At 39.7% G+C, this 20,415-nt stretch overlaps 1 protein-coding gene across 3 annotated transcripts in view; it reads right to left on the bottom strand.

The window, feature by feature from the left end:
* Window positions 1–4,470: 4,470 nt before the first annotated feature.
* The window catches only part of LOC148035067 (P-loop containing nucleoside triphosphate hydrolases superfamily protein), a 60,359-nt gene continuing 44,414 nt past the window's right edge, over window positions 4,471–20,415 (bottom strand). Inside the window, exon 6 of one of the 3 annotated variants that reach the window (XM_087679980.1) lies at window positions 4,471–5,329. The gene's annotated coding sequence lies outside the window, so the exon portion shown is untranslated. Of the gene's footprint in view, window positions 5,330–5,359; window positions 5,635–5,708; window positions 5,763–20,415 lie in introns of those variants that run through there. The other 2 variants (XM_087679979.1, XM_087679981.1) reach the window with 2 other exon arrangements.

Below are 20,415 nucleotides of genomic sequence, written 5' to 3'. Positions count from 1 at the left end.
GACCCGTGGATACACAGGTGACAACACTAGGTGGTTTGGAGAGGATGTGCTCACACATGCAATTCCAAGAACCCCACACCAAGCTATGGCTCTTCGATACACTGGTCACATCCACACTACTTTATGGAGTACAGATATGGGGGCCCAGTCTTGACCCCACCGTAGCACATCATGGCGCACTTATGATGGAAGGAGGTCGATGGAGAAACCCCTAGTGTCCATGATATCCAGGATAATCAGATGTAAGGCCTCAGTGCCACATGAGATCATCAGAGCCGAGCTAGCAGCTACACCGATTGTGATAGAAGCCCTCACCCGATCAATCGCATACATACATAGCCTATGGGACTTACCCAGACATAGATATGCACGGTTGGCCCTTGAGTCCTCTAGAAAACTTGCCAGAGAGGATAATGCTTCATGTTGGTATGCACAGATGTCGACCTGGTTTGAGCTGCATAGCTTTAGCATGGACAAGTTACCCCCCTTCCAGTACTCACTTGATGCACCATCTCTTGATCTGAGCAGGTTAGAGATTCGCAAGATCATCAGGATGGATCTTACCCAACTGGATATCAAGCAGACATGACTGATACTAGGGCAGAAGCTAGGGACAAAGATGGCTTTCTACCGCAAGCATTTCCTTCACACTACTAACAATGGATTCATTGTTCGCCCGAGATACATGCATACCCACCTTTCCCATGGGATCAGATGTACTATTGGCTAGTTGCGTACCTCCTCACATCAGCTAGAGATTGAGACCGACAGATATAGATCCATCCCACCAGAGGAGCGCATATGCCAGATATGCCAATTAGAGCCAAAGACAGAAGTATTATATATGCCGCTGCCTAGTGTATTATGAGATCCGTGGTCATTTCCACTCTCTCTTTAGAGATGGATTTGGACCACTATCCAGAGTCATGGATTTTACCGATCAACGATGCCTTGGCCTCTTTCTTCTTGGGATACGACGGCTTTGTGACATGCGTCTTAGGAGTACAGCTGCTCCAGAACACCGAGGCCCTTCACAGAGGTAGCTCACAGACGTCTTTGCAAAGGAGACTCAGAAGACTTCAATACAGTTACAACCACAATCCACACGAGAGCCTCTTCCATCGCCACAGTCCACAGAGAGACAAGGAGTATTGATTGATCGAGCCATTCAACTTAGCCGATCCAGACATCCTAAGCCTCAACGCAGACACCAACGACACCGTCATAGGCGAATACAAGGGATTATTGCTCTGGCTAGAGCTAGGCCCTCCATACCCACATGAGATTATAGCATTTGGAGCTCATTGTTACTAGATAGAGATCTATGTTTACACATAGCCATAGTTAGTTTCCTTTTTTATTTTGCTTTGTGCTACATATTTTGCCCAGACAATTGTACCATCATACACATGATTGTAACTCATGGTCTCATAGATCATTTTGGCTTTTTGTAGACGTTAATATTTCATTTCATTTCATCATCATCATCATCATCATCATCATCATCATCATCTCTCTCTCTCTCTCTCTCTCTCTCTCTCTCTCTCTCTCTCTCTCTCTCTCTCTCTCTCTCTCTCTCTCTCTCTGTGTGTGCATGAGAGAGCACAACAAAGTTGCACAAATTCTTATGCAATAAGTTGTACTAGGCACTGCACCAAGATTCCCCTTACGCTTCACACTGATGTTCTCCTAGTGCTTCAAGCCAAGTTTTAAAGCACCAATGTCAATAATTGTTACAATACTCCACATCCCAAAGCACGATTCATGTGGCAAGTGGGTTCATGGAAGGTTGAGTCACAAAAAAACCAATCATGAGAAACTCCAAAGCTTTCATGTTATGCATCAATATTTACGTATTTAAGAATACAACTTCATACATGTACAAACATGCATTATAAATGCTCCAACACTCTTGATGGGAACTATATGGCTTTTTACTTCAATGTGTGCGTGTTTTAATTAACGAATAGATTTTAATGATGATACTAAGGTCTCAAGTTGATATGATGTGATTTACCTGCATCTTCATTGTGAAAGCATGCATTCAACTATGACAACATACCTTTGGTGGATGTAGTAGCAATTGGAGAGAGAGAGAGAGAGAGAACTATTTGAAAATTTGATTAATAACGAGTGGGAAGTTTCAATGGTAATGGGAGTCATCACGTGCACACACTTGCATTTTGCAAGGGGAAAGGTTGGCACATAACAATTCTCATTCCAAATTAAAAACTTTAATTAATAGATAGAAAGATATTTCATGCCAACGTTTCATATCAATGCTCTAACTCAAGGTCTTCTATAGTTGTTCCATCTGTATACTAATCTACTATGAATATTGTTTCTCCCTTTCTTATACCAATGCACCTGTGAGAGAGAGAGAGAGAGAGAGAGAGAGAGAGAGAGAGAGAGAGAGAGAGAGAGAGAGAGAGAGAGAGAGAATGTGTACATGCACATTTACAAATGCACGCACACACATCAATGCTCCCCAAAAACCTTATTTGAACCAGTAAAAATACCTGACTTTAAATATTTTAAATATCAACTGATTCATAAAGGCATAGACTTTTGCTCCCAATTTTTTTACTATAAAAAACGTATGTGCCACTATATATGCTAATCTAGATTAGGTTCACAATTCGGGAATCCTTCAATCCCATTTCTCGTTCAAATATTTTCCGTTTATTAAAAATTTTAACCAATATAGTAAAAAACACATAAATGACTATATTAATGGATCTTTATTTCCTTACAATTATAAATAAGTTTTAAACAAATTAGTAAAAGAAAGAATGACCCAAATTTTTTTGACTTATAAAGATAAGTACATCCAAATTAGGGCTTCCTCTTCTCATTGTTTGCCATTGATTTCTTTATCTACTATTGTTGGAAAATATTGTTACTATTGTTCTATACAAGTCTCACATCATATGAGGATCCCCTTTCCCTCCCTATGTTCCATTCTTGTACATGTGTATTTTTTAACACAGCCAATATAAAATCTTGCAAGGAACACATTCCTTGTTTTGGCCAAAAGAATTTAGCATAGACATCTACTTATTCAAGTGCCCACATGCCCAATATTGACAAACATTTTTCACATTGTTGGCTCGAAAAATGATACTTTCACCATGGCTTTGCCATACCTAAGAAGAGGTATTGTGTCTCTAGCCAACAAAGAGAGGGTCTCGACATATCACACAAATAAAACATTATGCAACTATAATCTGATTGCAAAACTTATGCACCTAGTCCTAGAAAACATGTTCACTTATTGCATCCACTTATCTACACTCCATAATTTTCTCTCTTCTAGAAAACAAGCATTGACACATGAAAAATATATTAGGCTTGTAACTTTAGTCAACTTTTCATGTTTTCAAAATCTAGGTTATAACATGCCTTCCTCCAATAATTTTGAATTGAATCTCAAACTATAACTTCCCAAAGTAACGGTTTATTTAAATAGAATATAGTAAATATAGTAAAATATTTGACATTTATGAAGTACAAATCTTTAAAAAAATTCTATATACATCAATACTTCAAATTGAATTTTAAACTTCAAGATGTTGACATTTACATCAACTTAAAATGAAGATAGATAGCATTTAGTAAATATCTCAATTTTGTGATGAAAACTTTTGCACCATTACTTGATCAAGAAAAACATCTCTTGACAACCACAATCCAACCAAGTCATCAAACATTGGTGTAAGACACTAAAACAAATAAAAATATCATTACAAAGGACTCATAAAATGGTGAAACTCAAGTTTGTTTTAGATTCTTCATGCTTAGACAAAATTTAAAACCACCATAATCTCATACTCTAGAGATGAGATTAAATTTTATCCGAGCAATGAATTCATATTTGAAGATGACTTTTAACATGGAAATAAGGTGGTCAATTCTTTACTACACTATAATGGATGATATAAGCAATTTCAAGTAATAATCAACGATCAAGAAATCATATAGCCTGAGTTGCATGACTATCTCATACCCTAGAGATGAGATTAAATTTTATCCAAGCAATGAATTCATATTCGGAGATGACTTTTAACACGAAAATAAGGTGGTCAATTCTTTACTAAACTATTATGGATGATATAAGCAATTCCAAGTAATAATCAACAATCAAGAAATCATATAGCCTGAGTTGCATGACTTTTTACATAAGCTCCTCTCTCATTCTAACCTTCTTTTACTATTCATCCTTGAAACTCTTCATACAAAACATGAATGACAATGAATGGATTAGACTTTCCCCTTCCGACAGCACCATTTGCATGCTTACAAACACAAATAATTTCTAGAAATATGCTTGTTTATTTTTCTTTTCTCATAAATCTTATGACAAATGTGTATCTATCATTGTCAAAGACTCAAATGTTGCACACAAACACACACACACACACTCTCTCTCTCTCTCTCTCTCTCTGCGAGCGCGTGCACTAGAAAGCGTCTAATAATAGATAGTATAGATGATTCTTGTTAGCACAAGACTTGTGTATCACAACAATCTAAACAATACTTGATCTTGGTCTTCTCATTAAGGTGGCAAGTACCTTGATACCATTTGTATTCAAGAGAGCTCAAACCTTGCCATGTACCTAAGAACTCCCATATTGAGGAAGTCACCAAAATTATGAAGAAACTTCACCCTTGATGGTGGATCTAAAAGTTCTCTTTCATTACTTAGAGCCCCTCCCCATGCAGGTAAATGGACTTGGAGGACAGGCTCAGCCACTTGGAAGCAGCAGCTCCCCATGCAAGTCCAAGGAGAGGGGGATCATTCTCTGACAGCTGGTGTAGATGAGATAGTCAGAAATGAAAGAGGAGAGAGACTTGTTTTCCTCTACGAGAGAGAAGATTATGACCCATCATTTGGAGCCGCATCCTATTAACTTGTTGCAGTACATGAAGTATCACCATTTTTAGAGATACTTCGTGAACCACACTAAATTCCTATTTTCTTGGGGTCCAAGTTAAACACCATAGCCACACACACCTAACTTTGACTTACTTGACTCACCTCAATCAATTTGACCTACATGTGACTCGGCTCTTAGCGGCCTTGCTTCGTACCTTGGTGGTGAGCCTAAAAGTTATCTTTTACAAATTAATGACCTCATTATGTACAACTATCTTATATCCTTGTGAGGTGCATATGTCAAAAGGCGAACAAGTAAAACTCTCAAGATTTCTTTCTAGTGGTTAATTGGAAAAGGACTGAAACTCACCTGAAAAAAATCTCACTAAGTTCGTTGGGACATCTGGATGCATCTCTTAAGAGTACTGACAACATAGGATGAAATATAGCAATCTGAAATTGTGACAATCATAATATCATGGCTGCTCTGAGCTGATATATGGGCAAAAAATTAAATTTGATGTAAACTTTTGATTCTAGGAAAAGATAATGCTTCCATTTTTTGTTCTTCCTGACCTCACCACCAAAATTCAAAATGTGGCCCTGGGCCTTAAAACATCATATTGTCTAAAAGCCGCCTCACTGCTATTTGAGTCAGCACAGGCAGAATAGAATCCATGCACCACGAAAGCTTTAGCATAGCAAGTGACCACTTGTGATGTTCTGCTTGATAGATAAAAGTTAAACTTGACATCCCCCTATACAGAAAAAGACACCAACAATGTTTAACTTACTAAAACTGGTCCAACCTGTTCTTTATTTAGATCGTCAAGGCAAACCAACCCCCCAAGCTGCACATATGATACGTGCATCTATGACTGGTAACCTGCACAAATACTATTTAAGCATTTTATGACCATGCACATGGTACATGCATGGATGACTAGTGAGTTAGACAAATACTATTATGCATTTTATGACCATGCACATGTTAGATGTTTGTACGACTGGTGAATCGTGACTTAGACAAATAGTATTAAATATGTTCTGACCCCTATTGTTCAAGAAAAACCATCAGTTATACAGTCGGCACAACAAAGCAAGCATGATCCAGTTACGTGTGCATGTTCATAAAAAGCATATCCCAGAAATAAAGATTTTGTCGGTGGAATACTTGTAATGTGGACTCAGCACAGTGAACATACCATAGAGATTTTAGAGTTGTGGGCAATAAACCTCAGCTTTGATGTGTATAATAATGCACAGAAAGTACAACACTAGGCACACATCAGACCAGTGATAATAAGAATGCACTAAAGCAGCCGAGCACACTCAAATGCCACTTTAATGACAGACATACACGGTTACACATTTGGTTAAGACTGTTCACCTGCTGGATTCAGACATCTTCTAAAGTTACCACGATTAGATGGCTTCTGGAGTTCATTTGTCACCTATATGGAATTTCTGTACAGCTCACAGGAGCAAGATTGCTATGCAATGTATAGAACAGCTCTAATGAACATCAACCTCTATGCAAATACTCAACAGGCATGCAAGAGGTCCTTGGTGTTGAGAAACCAAGTCATTCAGAACATCTCTTCTCCTTCATTCCTATATTGGTTTCCATTTACAGCCCCAAAAAGGCTTTATTTGGACCATTAGTTAGTGTCCAAGTGCCACCCACTTGATATCCCACACATTCATTCCTTCTGACACTCCGTCACTCTTCCATATTCTGCTCTCCTTTCTCCATCCTCTCCACTACCATTCACCCCCCATGAGGAGGCAATTATGGTTCATGGCTTCTACATCCATCTCCACCTCGCATTTTGCAACCTACATCATTTGGCGTCACCCCTCCTCACCTGGTATCATCATCAGGCTTGTGTTTGCAGCAGTTTCAAGCTGCTACAGCAGGTTTTGCGGCTCGCACTCTTTATCAGCCTTGCATCAAATACCTAAGGATTGTGTTTCGCTCCCTCTACAGCTGGCTATCCCTTTCTTCATCATTTGACATAACCTTTGTCAGAGTGCAACAAATATGGAAGCATCTAGACAAGCCTAATAGTTAATGAACACGGAGAAGAGGGAGAGAAAAAAGAGATGGTGGAACGCAAAAATCTGCAGTCAATGAATGCTGAAATGAAGAAGGCCAATATACAAATGGGCTGTCAAAGTATCTCCTCGAGCCAATCTCTCCCTCACCACTCAAAAAACAAGTGAAGTGGGCGGACTAACTGATGGCTATAAATAGCATGAAAAATAGCCATAAAATAATCAAGGCGGCTGATCTGGCTGACTGCTTATAAACAATGCCAAAAAAATAGCAATTTGTTGTAGAGCTACCACGTGGCACTCCACATCAATCGTCTCATCCAAGATCTTCATCTCAATATCATCTCATCCAAGATATTCATCTCAATATGCTTTGACCTAGCATGAAACACAAGATTTAGTGCCAAAGCAATGCAACTCTCATTGTCACAATGAAGTGTCATAGGACTTGTTTGAGAGCAGCCAAGCTCTCTTGGTAACCTCCAAAGCCACATTGTCTCACATGTGGAAGAAAACACCGCTCTATACTCTGCCTCTACAGAAGAAAGGGCAAAGTAATATCCCGTCATTGACCTCCATTGGTCAATATCTCTGGCCCAATCTGAATCCATCCAACCTATAAGAACCAAAGCCAAATCTCCAATACATGTTGGATAATGAATACCAAGATCAAGGGGGACTCAAAAACAGCAAAATCTCAGAGCAACGTGCCCATGAACAAGCTTGAGTTCACTGTAAACCCTATAAGCAAACCTACAAGAAAGCACAAATCAATCCAAGTGTTAAGGAGCCATATCAACAAGCCAATCAACAAACTATAGATAGCAGACAACTTCCGCCGCCGATGAATATGCATGGACCGTAGCCTTCCAATTCAAATCCATAGGAGTAGAAATAGCCTTGTGTCCCTCTATCTCAAACATGGTCAAAAGCTCATGCACAAACCATTGTTGGAGATGAAAATCCCCCGCAGTCTCCCAAATCTTATAACCTAAAAAGAAATGGACAAGGCCCATATCCATCATCTCGAACACCTCATGTAGTGCCTTCTTTGTCTGCTTGACCTTCTGGGTATGGTCACCTATCAAGATGAGATCATCCACATAAAGCACGAACAACGCATGCCCTCTAGCTAAGGAAATACGAACACAAATACTCTAACTTCCCCTTGGAGAAACGAGTCTATCTTCTTGTTCTAAGCACGTGAAACTTGTTTGAGGCCATAAAGGGCCTTCTTCAACTTGTACACATGTCCATTGGATGAGAAAAAATGGGAGGCTGCTCAATATAGATCTTCAAATCTCCATTAAGAAAGACAGACTTCAAATCAAGTTGATAAACCGGCCATCACCTATGGCTAGCTAAGACAAGAACCGCCCCAATGGTAGCCATTCGAGTTGTAGGTGCAAAGGTGTTATGCAAATCCACCCCTAGTCCCTACACGAAGACCTTTGCAACAAGCCTTGCTGTGTGAATATCTAGAGTGCCATCAGTACAGTGCTTGGTCCGAAAGACCCATTTGATCCGAGTCACCTTCCTATGAGCATGCCAAGGCACAAGATCCCAAGTGTCATTTCGCTTAATTGCATCCAACTTCTACTCCATAGCCTTCTTCCAATGCTGTGAGTGTAAAGCCTTCTTCATGGAGGTGGGGTCTTATCCTACATGGCACGAGTCATCAAACAGTAGTTAGTACAAATAAGCTCGGTGCAGTATGTCTAGTTCTCCCAAGAGCATCGTGAGCCATCCTATGGATTGCCACTCCTCACGAACTCCCTCAATCCCTAACTCACAAAGCGTATCATGTGGCCAATGACGAGGAGATCAATAATCCCCTCACCGCTCTGCCTTTCCCGAAGTCTCTGAAACGTCCACCAAGGCTGAGTCAATGGGTAAATCCGATGGTGAAGCAATCTCCTCCACAGAGGGTGAAGCCTCAATAGGCAAGGGCTTCAAAGGCACTAGAGCACATGTCCAATTGTCACATGGATCTCCAAGGACAGGATGCTCAACACCCCTCTCTGTAAACTGAAAACTCCACGAACCAAACATAGCCGAAGCATATCCTTACAACTATAAATGATAACCCACAAACACCTATCTTTTGGGAGTCAGCTCAAACTTACTCCTCTTTGGCTTCGGGATGTAAACATAAGCATCACACTAAACATCTTGAAATAAGAGACATCCGGATTTTGACCAAAGCCTCAAAAGGTGTCATACCAACCATGATTAAAGTAGAGGAATAATTAAGGATGTGGACAGCAGTGATGAAACTAGCCTTCCTTCTGTGGATGGATAGTAATTCCCTAATTACAACTTAGTTACAATAGTAACATTTATTACAAAACTGAGAAATGCAAATTAACTTACAATCTTGGACAATGGGCACCTTGTTGGCCCCAAAACTGGTGGCCCTTTCAATATTTCTTTCACTTAATTGAAAAAAAAGAAGCTAACCTACAATGGGATTCTCCCGATCCCTTTCGGTATTTGAACTCCCCTTGCTGTCCAAAATGACCCGCAAGTCTTCAATCTAATTTGCCCCTTGATTCGGCCAGTCAATTGGCCTTCACTTGCTTTGATGGAGATGGAAATGTCCCAAATTCATTGATTTGCTGGTCCCTCCACTTGAATTTGACTAAAAATAGCTTCAGTCTTGTTTAATCCAAGACTTGGAGCTTCCAATTTCTGGCAAGCTTTCCGAGGTTGCTGCTAAACCCTAATTTCTAATGTAGATTTGGGTTTATAGCAAAGAAATCCAAAATTCTCAGCCTTTGGTGATCCCAATGCTGTAATCTTCGAAGCAAGTGTTGAGAATAAAGGCCTCGTGCCTTTAAATGTGCTTGGGTGTGAACACACCCTTAGCACTTGTACTTACATATATATATATCTATCTAAAAACCTAGAGGTACACACTCGTCATTGTACCTAAAAACGTGCTCACTCTCTGCTATTGCTCTCTCTCACAAACTCTGTCTCTCTGCGCGTAAAGATTGACTATCTCGATCTTCGTGCCTAACCCATCATTACAAACTGGTATCAAAGCAGCAGTTGAGGCATTTGTACTTCTCAGAGTTCGAGCAGGAGCTAACAAGCAAGCTCAGATCGTGAGTTCGTGGGCCACAAGTCGTGCAGGTAGCCATTGAATAGATCGTGAGTTACAAAAGGCGGGCTGTGGAGAGTGCGACAGGACCAAGCTCGAGCTGACTTTTGGACTGGCGAGTGGGGCGACGGCTAGCAGTGGGGCGTTGACTAGCGTGGCGACGACAAGCGGAGACTAACAAGCGTCTGTCCTACGTGACAAGACTGCGTGGCGTGCGTGGCAGGTCGATAGGGCTAACGATGAATGCAGCAGCTAACTCTTGTGAACGGTGCTATCATCCCTGACGGGTCAATGGACCCGTCATCCAACATTTTTTTCCCTTCAAAAATTTATTAATTCCTCTTTCCGAATTTAGGGATCTCAACTCAGAATTGGACAATCTAACTTGGAAATAGCAAAATCTGTGCAACCTTGGCCAGAAAATTTAGGGTTTTTCCCAAATTTGGGGAATGAAATGCAGGACAAACAAAATTGTCTCAGAAATTGCAGGAATTTGTGACATTTTGTCCTTGACATTTGGGGCTTTTCATGTACATTCACAAATTGGCTGAAATTTACCCAATTTCTCGATATTGATGCACATTGGACCCCGTGCAATTTCGGGCTTTTGTAGTTTGGGCAAAATCAGTGTAGAATTTGGTCATTTTATGTACATGCAAGTTAAAATTTCCACACAATTTGGACATCAACACTTGGTAAAATTTGGGGGTTTTGCTAAAATTGCTATATTTTGGCAAAATTGGCTTGTTCTATGCATGACAGAGAAAATGCAAATGTGTGGTTGATGCTTTGAGCACAAAATTTTGGGGCTTTTGACCGTTCGTGTCAAATTTTATACCCGTGGGTACATGTACAACAAAAATTGCACCTAAATTTTGGGATTTCTCATGTAATCTGATGCATACGCCCTTGGAACAGCTTTAATTAGTTGTGGAATGCTGTAGCACATGGTTTGGTGCTTCTAAAAATTTATTTACAAATCTGAAATCTGTGCTTCAACGTGGTCATTTATTGCTGGTTGGTACTTGTTTGTACCTTGGTCACTTGGGTGACAGTTTTGGGCCTGCATTTGCTATTTTTTTGTCACATTTGGGCTGAAAATTATGGCTGGCAGCAATGACAACAGAAATCTAATGCACATAAAGAAACTTGAGGAAACACATAACTTTGCAGTTTTGGCAAAAGCAATGCTACAATATCTTGTTGCAAAAGAAGCAGGCAAAGCCAATCAAAACCAAGGGGACAAAGCCCGCAGACATGGAATAGGAAGATTGGGATGAGTTAAATGAGCTTGCACGCTCAACCATCGAGCTATCGATTTCTAATGCCTTGTAATTTAACATTGAAGGTTTGGATTCTACATATGCTATATGGACTAGACTGGAAGAACTGTATGTACAAAAGAGTGCTGCAAGCAAAGTGTATTGGCTAAAAAAGCTTATGGATTTACGTATGAAAGAGGGTACAGCAATGTCTACTCACTTGAGTGAGTTTAACTCCATTTTCAGCCAGCTAGTTGCCTTGAAGTTCATGATTGATGAGGAATTTAAGACTACTTTCTTGCTTTGCACTCTACCAGAGAGTTGGGATATATTCAGGACTGCTATGAGCAATTCTAATGTAATCCTTTTGTTTGCTAATGTAGAGAGTGCTCTGCTCATGGAAGAAATGAATCGGCAAAACAATGCATCCTGTAAGTCTTCCAGTGCTTTGCATACTAGGGGCAGATCACAACAAAAGGGCAAATCTGATAACAAGGGACACAGTAGATCACGTGGCAAAGATGTTGAATGCCATCATTGTGGCAAGAAGGGTAACTTTAAACGTGATTGCTACAAATGGAAGAAAGAAAAAGAAAAGGCAAGAAATCGGATGATAGCAAGGAAGAGAAGAAGGACAGTCAGCCTAAGAAGAGCAGTGTAAAAATTGAAGAGGTGAATATAGTCACTCATGACAATGATAGTAGGAGTGACGTACTCTTTGTCTCTTCACACTTTGGTGCACAAGCTTTACTTGCAAATACAAATGATGGCATGCATACATGGATTCTCGATTCAAGTGCTTCTTTTCATGTCACCCCTCATCGTGAGTGGTTCTCTAACTATACAAGGGGTCATCATGGTGTTGTCCATCTTAGGGACAACTATGCATGTGACATTGCAGGTATTGGCAATGTGCAGTTACAGTTTCAGTATGGCTCTGTCTTTACACTTCAGCATGTACATCACATACCTTAGCTCAAGAAGAGCTTGATTAGCACAAGGCAGCTAGATAATGATGGTTTTCATACCACCTTTGGTCATGGAAAATGGAAAATCTATAAGGTTAAAGGGATCTAGAGTGATTGCCAGAGGTTGCAAGAGTGATACTTTGTATCCACTTCATGTATCTAGTGTGCGTGACCATGTTGTTGCCGTGACCGAGTAGCCACGTGTTCACTTTTCTAGTGTCACCAAACTGACACTTACGACCAAATGAATGACCTAGGCCAACAACTGCCACCAGATACTATCAAGTACCTGTGCTGCATCACTTATAACAACTTTTGCCTTTGATATCTCATGATTTCCTCGGATCTCGAGCTTGTAAATTTTACTAGCTCCATCTACATCTCACATGTGCAACATTTACTTAACCATGTGATTAAAAATTAAACCACATATTAAATGAGGTTTCAAAAATAGAAGTCCTCATGACAGCCCTCCATTGTCGGAATTTGAACTCAGATTGCCTAGGTGAAAGCCAAGTATCCTAATTGGACTAGACGACAATGAAACCAAATAACCAGCCTTCCTTTCATGGATGGGTGGTAATTCCTTGATTACAACTTAGTTACAACAATAACATTTATTACAAAACTGAGAAATGTAAATTAACTTACAATCTTGGACAATGGATACCTTGTTGGCCCCAAAACTGGTGCCCCTTTCGGTATTTCTTTAACTTAATTGAAGAAGAACTTGATCTATAATGGGATTCTTCCAATCCCTTTCGGGATTCCAACTCCCCTTGCTATCCAAAATAACGAGCAAGTCTTCAATTTGATTTGCCCCTTGATTCAAGCACTCAATTGGCCTTCAGTCACTTTGATGAAGATAGAAAATGCCCCAAATTCATTGATTTGTTGGTTCCTCCACTTAAATTTGACTGAAAACAACTTCACCCTGTTGAATCCAAGTCTTGGAGCTTCCAATTCCTAGCATGCTTCCCGAGGCTGCTGCTAAGCCCTAATTTCAGCTACAGATTAGAGCTTCCAGCAAAGAAAAATATAAAATTTCTCAGTCTCTAGATATCTCAATGTCGTCATCTTCGGAGCAAGGTTGTAAAAAGGCTGAAAGATGAGAGAGAATGCTGAGAAGAGAAAAAATTCAAACTTTCTTTGCAAAGAATTAAAACAAATCAGTCATTTACTACTATTGCTGAAACCAGTCTTTCTCCTCGGATAGGGTGGTAAATAACCCGATTAAGCACTATATATAGCAATTAACAAATTCACAAAACTACAATACACACTTTACCATATAATCTTGGACATTGGACACCCTATTGGCCCCAAAATTGGTGCCCCTTTCAATATTTATTTAACTTAATTGAAGAAGTTGATATACAATAGGATTCTCCCAATCTCCTTCAGTATTCCAACTTCCCTTGCTATCCAAAATTACCAGCAAGCCTTCAATCGAATTTGCCCCTTGATTCGGGCAATCAATTGGTCTTCACCCACTTTGATAGAGATGGAAAATGCCCCAAATTCATTGATTTGTTGGTCCCTCCACTTGAATTTGACTAAAAACAGCTTTATCCCTATTGAATCCAAGTCTTGGAGCTTCCAATTTTTGGCACGCTTCTTGAGATTACTGCTAAACCCTACTTTCTCCTCTATAAATTAGAGTTTACAGATAATAAATGCGAAATTTCTAAACCTCTCGTGATCTCAATGGTATAATCTTTGGAGCAAGGCTCTAGAAAGGCTGGGAGATGAGAGAGAATGTTGAGAAGAGAGAAAATTTAGACTTTTTTCACGAAGAACTAAAGAAAATCTGTCATATACTACTGTTGCACTGTCTCAACAGATTATTGATGCAAAGAACTAAAGAAAATCAATCATTTACTGTTGCTGCCCTATCTCAACAACCTGTAGATGCTATCACCTATCGTTGATTGGTCTTCTCTTGCCCTTGACTGCCTCAAAAGGTCCTCCAATGGTTGCAAATCAAACCAACATCTCCTCCCTCTCTCTTGCAAGCTGAATCCACTCAAATGCCTCTCCAACCTCTAAAGACATTTATCAGTCTTGCATGGGTATTTCTTACAAGTGGCTGTCTTCCCAAAATGATTTTTTAAGCATTATTTATAATTAAATATCATTTTTTAGTCTTTAAATATTGAAAATTAATATAATAATTTCTTTGGTGCGTTGAAAAATAATCTAACTAGCCAATAATTAAATTGCCCAGGTAACTTTTATTCCTGAGAGTCTCTACGCCATCATTGACTATCACATTTGCATTAGATATGCCACTTCTTTAGTGTCACCAACTGACACTTCCGGCCAAATGAATGACCTAGGCCAAGAACTAGCACCAAATACCACCAAGTACATGTGCGACATAACTTACAGTAACTTTTGCCTTTGACATCCCGTGATTTCTTGGAGTCCCGGGCTCTTAAATTTACTCTAACCCCAGCTGCACCTCACATATGCAACATTTACTTAACCATGTGGTTAAAAACTAATCCACATGTTAAGTGAGATTTCAAAAATACATGTCCTCATGACAACCCTCCCCCTTAAAATCCTTGCAATCCTCCTCAATTGCACTGCCAAAAGCATCAAAAGTAAAATAGTAGATTGGATTTTCCACAAGGCATCATAGTTAGCACAACATTGCGCACTATTGCTCAACCATTCCATATGCTTAACACATGCTGAAAATTACCAGCCAATCATGGCATAACATAAGACTCACAAAGAATCTTAAAAACATTCCCAGATTATCATGTAACATGTCTATTTCTCATGAGCTCAACTCATCTGGCAAAACCAAACCATAGCATAGCATAACCAAACATAAACCATGGCTAAAACATCAATGGCATCATAACATATGCTGTTGTCCATGGAACCAAATGTAAACCATTGAAACTTGAGCATAATCTGATCATAAACGGATCACTTGCTGATCTGAGAACTGATCGCAAATTGCTACAAATGTGACCTCAAACTGATCACAAACTCATTGCAAAAAACTAACCAGCAATCAATACAAAGAACTGAAGAAAATCAGTCATTTACTGCTGCTGTCCTATCTCAACAGCCTATAGATCTTGTCACCTACTGTTGATTGGTCTTCTCCTCCCCCTAGCTGCCTCAGACGGTCCTCCAATGGCAGCAAATCAGACAAGCAACATCTCCTCCCTTTGTCTTGCAAGCTGAATCCACTCAAATGTCTCTCCCCAACCTCTAAAGACGTTTATCAGTCTTGCATGGACATTTTTGACAAGTGGCAACCTTCCCAAAGATGGTTTTTTCAGTATTATCCATAAATAAATATTATTTTTAGTTTTTAAATATTGAAAATTAATCTAATAATTATTTCGGTGTCCTGAAAAATAATTTGACTAGCCAATAATTAAATTGGCTAAGAAACTTCCATTCCTGAGTGTCTCAGCACTATCCTTGACTATCGGATTCGCATTAGGTACCATTAAATGCCACTTCTCTAGTGTCACCAATTGACACTTATTGCCAACAACTAGCGCCAGATACTACCAAGTACGTGTGCAACATAACTTTTAGCAACTTTTGCCTTTGACATCCCATGATTTTCTCAGGTCTCGAGCTCTTAAATTTACTTAAACCCTAGCACCTCACATGTGCAACATTTACTTAACCATGTGGTTAAAAATTAATCCATATGTTAAGTGAAGTTTTAAAAATACGTGCCCTCGTGACGGCTCTCCTCCTTAAAATCCTTGCAATCGTTCTCGATTGCACTGCCAAATGCATCAAAAGTAAAATACTGGATTGGAATTTCCACAAGGCATCATAGTTAATACAACATTGCGCATTATTGATCAATCATTCCATATGCTTAGCACATACTGAAAATTACCAACCAATCATAACATAACATAAAGACTCACAAAGAATCTTAAAAACATTCTCAGATTATCATGTGACATGTCTATTTCTCATGAACTCAACTCATCCGACAAAACCAAACCATAGCATAGCATAACTTGTCACCTACTGTTGATTGGTCTTCTTCTACCCTTGGCTGCCTTAGAAGGTCTTCCAATGGCTGCAAATTAGACCAGCAGTATCTGCTCCCTCTCTCTTGTAGGATAAATGCACTAAAATGTCTCTCTTTTCGATCACAACTGAAGACATGTCACCCTAAGAATTTGCCCATGCATCCACTCACTAGATTATGGGGCCATTGTTGTTGTTTCAGTGGCCATTGGAGGAACATCCTGAATCACCTCTAAATGGAGGAAGGCAGCTGATAAAGAAGCAGCCACCGCTCCTAAGTCCCTTGTAGTCTTCTCCTTCTTGGTGTCCTTATTGTCCTTGTTGGGAAAATCCTTCTTCCAATGACCTATCTTGTCATAGATATGGCAAGTAGACTCCTTGGCTTTGTCCTGCTTGGACTTCTCATCCTTCTTTTTCTTCTTTCCCTTCTACTTGGAAAACTGACCGATCAAAGCCTTTGACTTGAAAGCATTCTGATCTTCAAATTGTTCCTCTTGGTCCAAGACCATTGAAACCAACTCCTTCTGCTAAGGGTCTCTATATACCTTGAAGCAATTAAGGTAGAATAGAATGCACTAAATCAGAGTAGTAACTATGAAAAAGGAGTTATGGCCATGTCCTCCAAGCTAATCACCTTCCCTGTGTTCTCGACCTCCCTCTGCAATTACCAAAGCTTATTGACATGCTTCCACATAGAAGAAGACTTGTTGGGACTCAAAGTCCACATTTGAGCCTCCAAAGACACCCGCTTCATAACGCTCATCCGATTGTACATTTGATCTAACTCTAGTAATATCTTCCGGACCACGATAAAGTGCTCAATGTGAACAATGACAGCTCGAGTGCAAGAGAGAAAGAGGAAAAAATGGATGCAAGCATTCAATTTGTCCCATGTGTCTCTACCTTCATCAACTCCGCTTTCTCATCAACAAAAAGCTTGAAGGCAAGCATTGAGTTTGTCCCACGTGCCTATATCTTTATCAACTCTGCTTTCTCATCAATAGAAAGCTTGAAGCCATCACAAACTGTTTGACAGTATATAACCTTGGTCACGAGCTCCGTCAAATCATGGCACTCTAGGATGGCAAGCATTATTACACGCCAGATGCGGTAATTCTCCCCATCGAGCTTCTAATCTGAAGAAAGAACCGGTAACACAAGGACCTTATAGCCCTTAACAACTTGGAACTCCACATTAAGCTCCATAGACATTGTCAACAAAATAACCTGCAAAAAAACAAGAGTATCCTATTGAGCTAAAACATGCTTTACAACTAATTAACATTTTTAAACAACTCCGAGTACACACTTAATTAGTGAAAAACACAAATTTGGTGTGCAGTTCAAGAGAGTTTCAGTGGTTTCCCAAAACCCTAATTTTTGGGGTACCCTTCAACATCTATAAATAGACAAGCTACCCACTATTTATCCTCATACCTTCTATGCACGTTTTCACTCCTCTGATGTGTTTGGTCCATCTACCATCACCTGCCCACAAACTTCCTACTTCTTCATGCGTTTGACTCTCAATCAACCACATCCCATAGCCCTACACTTGTTGTTGTCCACTGCTCCAAGCACCTTCCCTACTGTCGCCTCAGTCGTCTAACCCACTAGTGATCAACATTTAGTGTTTTCCTCGACTTCTGTACTCTAGTCAATGGTCACTACACTTGGGATCTGTCTCCCGTGGACATCACTCTCTCTGATGTTACATTGCTCCGCCCTTGGGCCTTTTGTACACTCTTACATTCATTTACAACCTTCATTCACTTCAAAGTTTCTTCTCTCTGTGTTTGTCTCTGTGTTTGAGTTTTGGGTTTTTACATTTTGCGTTTTGTATTTAGAACTTGTTTTGCTTCTTTGTCTGAGTCTTTGTGTTTCAGTCTTAGTCGTACATGCTAGATTTCCTCAATGCAAACCCTAGCATATCTTCACATGGTATCAGAGCTGGTCCTCTTCTAAAGAGTATCCTACGGTGATTGTGGAGACTAGTCTCTGTGCAAAACTCACATGCAACTTGATTTTGATTCATAATGTCTCAGGCACCTTCTTCTTCGGATCCTATGATACCCTATCAGGCTTCTCCATCATTGAAGGCTCTGAGAAACATTATGGTCTTGAGGAGGAGGTAGACATACCTTCACCTTTACCATCTTCTTCTTCTCGTTTTGTGGTTGAAGCCGATGCCAGTGACAAGGCGATAGACGCGGTCTTATTACAAGAAGGTCAACCAGTTGCTTTTGAAAGCAAGAAATTAGACCGTGAAAAACAGAATTATTCTGTTTATGAGAGGGAGTTGTATGCAATAGTACATGCAATGAAGAAATGGAGGCACTATCTGTACGGTGCCAAACTTTTGATCTTGTCGGATCATGAAAGCATTAAGTGGCTTAATGACCAACCGGATCTACAAGGGCGTAAAGCCAGATGGGTCAAACTCCTCCAAGAGTTCGACTATGAGATAAGGTATAGAAAAGAAAAGTATAATATAGTGGCTGATGCACTCAGCACAATGCCCATCATAAATGAATTGAGTTTTACTCAGTTCACTTCCGATTTGCTTGAATCTTTAAAAGGGAAATGCTAGGTTGATCTGGCATATTCCAACATATGGGAAGCAATAAAAAATGGGGATCCAAATGGAAGAGCCTCCACTGAGAAAGGAATATCTGAGGATGTTCAACAAGGAAATGGAGCATCAGGGGTTGCTCAAACCGGATTCAAGTGGAAGAATTTTACCATTGATGTCCCGAAAGATAAAGAAATAAGGCGCCAGATACTCTTTGAGTGTCATGATGCCCCTAGCACGGGACATCCAAGAGTTAATAAGACTTATAGTCTTATTAAAAGGCAGTTCTATTGGCCTGGAATGAATAAGGACGTCCTTGACTATGTGGTTAAATGTAATAAATGCCAGGTTAATAAAGTTGAAAGATTGAAAATGGGAGGACTTCTCTATCCATTAGAGATTCCTTCGAGAAAATGGGAGAGTATCTCCATGGATTTTATTGTTGCATTACCCAGAACACAGAGGGGGCACAACTCTGTGTGGGTGATTGTGGATAGGTTAACCAAAATGGCTAGGTTTATTCCAACTTCAATTGATATTAAAACACCAGAATTGGCTAGATTGTTCGTAGAGAACATATACCGATTGTATGGCCTTCCGGCAAATATAGTTTCTGATCGGGATAGAAAATTTGATAGTCAATTTTGGCGTGCGATATTTAGGAAGTTGGATACTGAACTTAGCATGAGTACGGCGGATCACCTGCAAACAGATGGGCAAACTGAAAGGGTTAAACAAATCCTTGAAGATATGCTCGGGGCATATGTAAGTAAAAGGCAAACTAATTGGAAAGAGTATCTACCGATAGCAAAGTTTGCATATAATAGTGCCAAGCACTCTTCCACTAGATATAGTCCATTTATGTTAATGTATGGGTTTCAGCCCAGAGCTCCTCATGCAGTAGGACTGCATAAGGAAAAGGTTCAGGCAGCCAAGGACTTTTTGGAGGATATGAATAGTATGCTAAAATTTGCTCAAGAAAATATTAAGAAAGCTCAAAATCGAGCTAGAGCTTATGCAGATCCTCACCGAAGATACATCTCCTTTGAAGAAGGAGAATTGGTCAATCTTAAAGTGCCTGAACAAACTAAAACCATGAAAACGGGACAATGTCCAAAACTTTTACCCAGGTATTGTGATCCTTTCACAATACTTAAAAAGGTGGGAGAACAGGCTTACAAGCTCCAACTACCTCCTGGTAGTAAAATACATCCAGTTTTTCATGTAAGTAAGCTAAGGAAGAAGCTGGGTGATTTGGATAATCTAATCCTAAATGATAATATTGAGGAGTTATTAGATAACCAATCTAATCCACATGAACCAGAAAGAATATTAAATGTTTGTAACAGACGAACAAGGAATACTATTTATCAAGAATGTTTGGTCAAATGGAAAGATTGTTCATAAGAAAGCTCAACATGGAAGCGAGTAAGTACCTTAAGGAAAAGGTTTCCCAATTTACAGTTAGACCTTCCAAGTATCGTTTTCGAGGACGAAATCGATTCTTAAGGGGAAGGAAATGTTACATAAATAAGGTAAATTACGGG

This window comes from Lygodium microphyllum, chromosome 6, assembly GCF_053477565.2.
Source record: "Lygodium microphyllum isolate KBCC chromosome 6, Lygodium_microphyllum_v1.1.10, whole genome shotgun sequence".
Lineage (NCBI taxonomy): Eukaryota > Viridiplantae > Streptophyta > Polypodiopsida > Schizaeales > Lygodiaceae > Lygodium > Lygodium microphyllum.
This window is presented reverse-complemented; position numbering and strand designations above follow the sequence as displayed.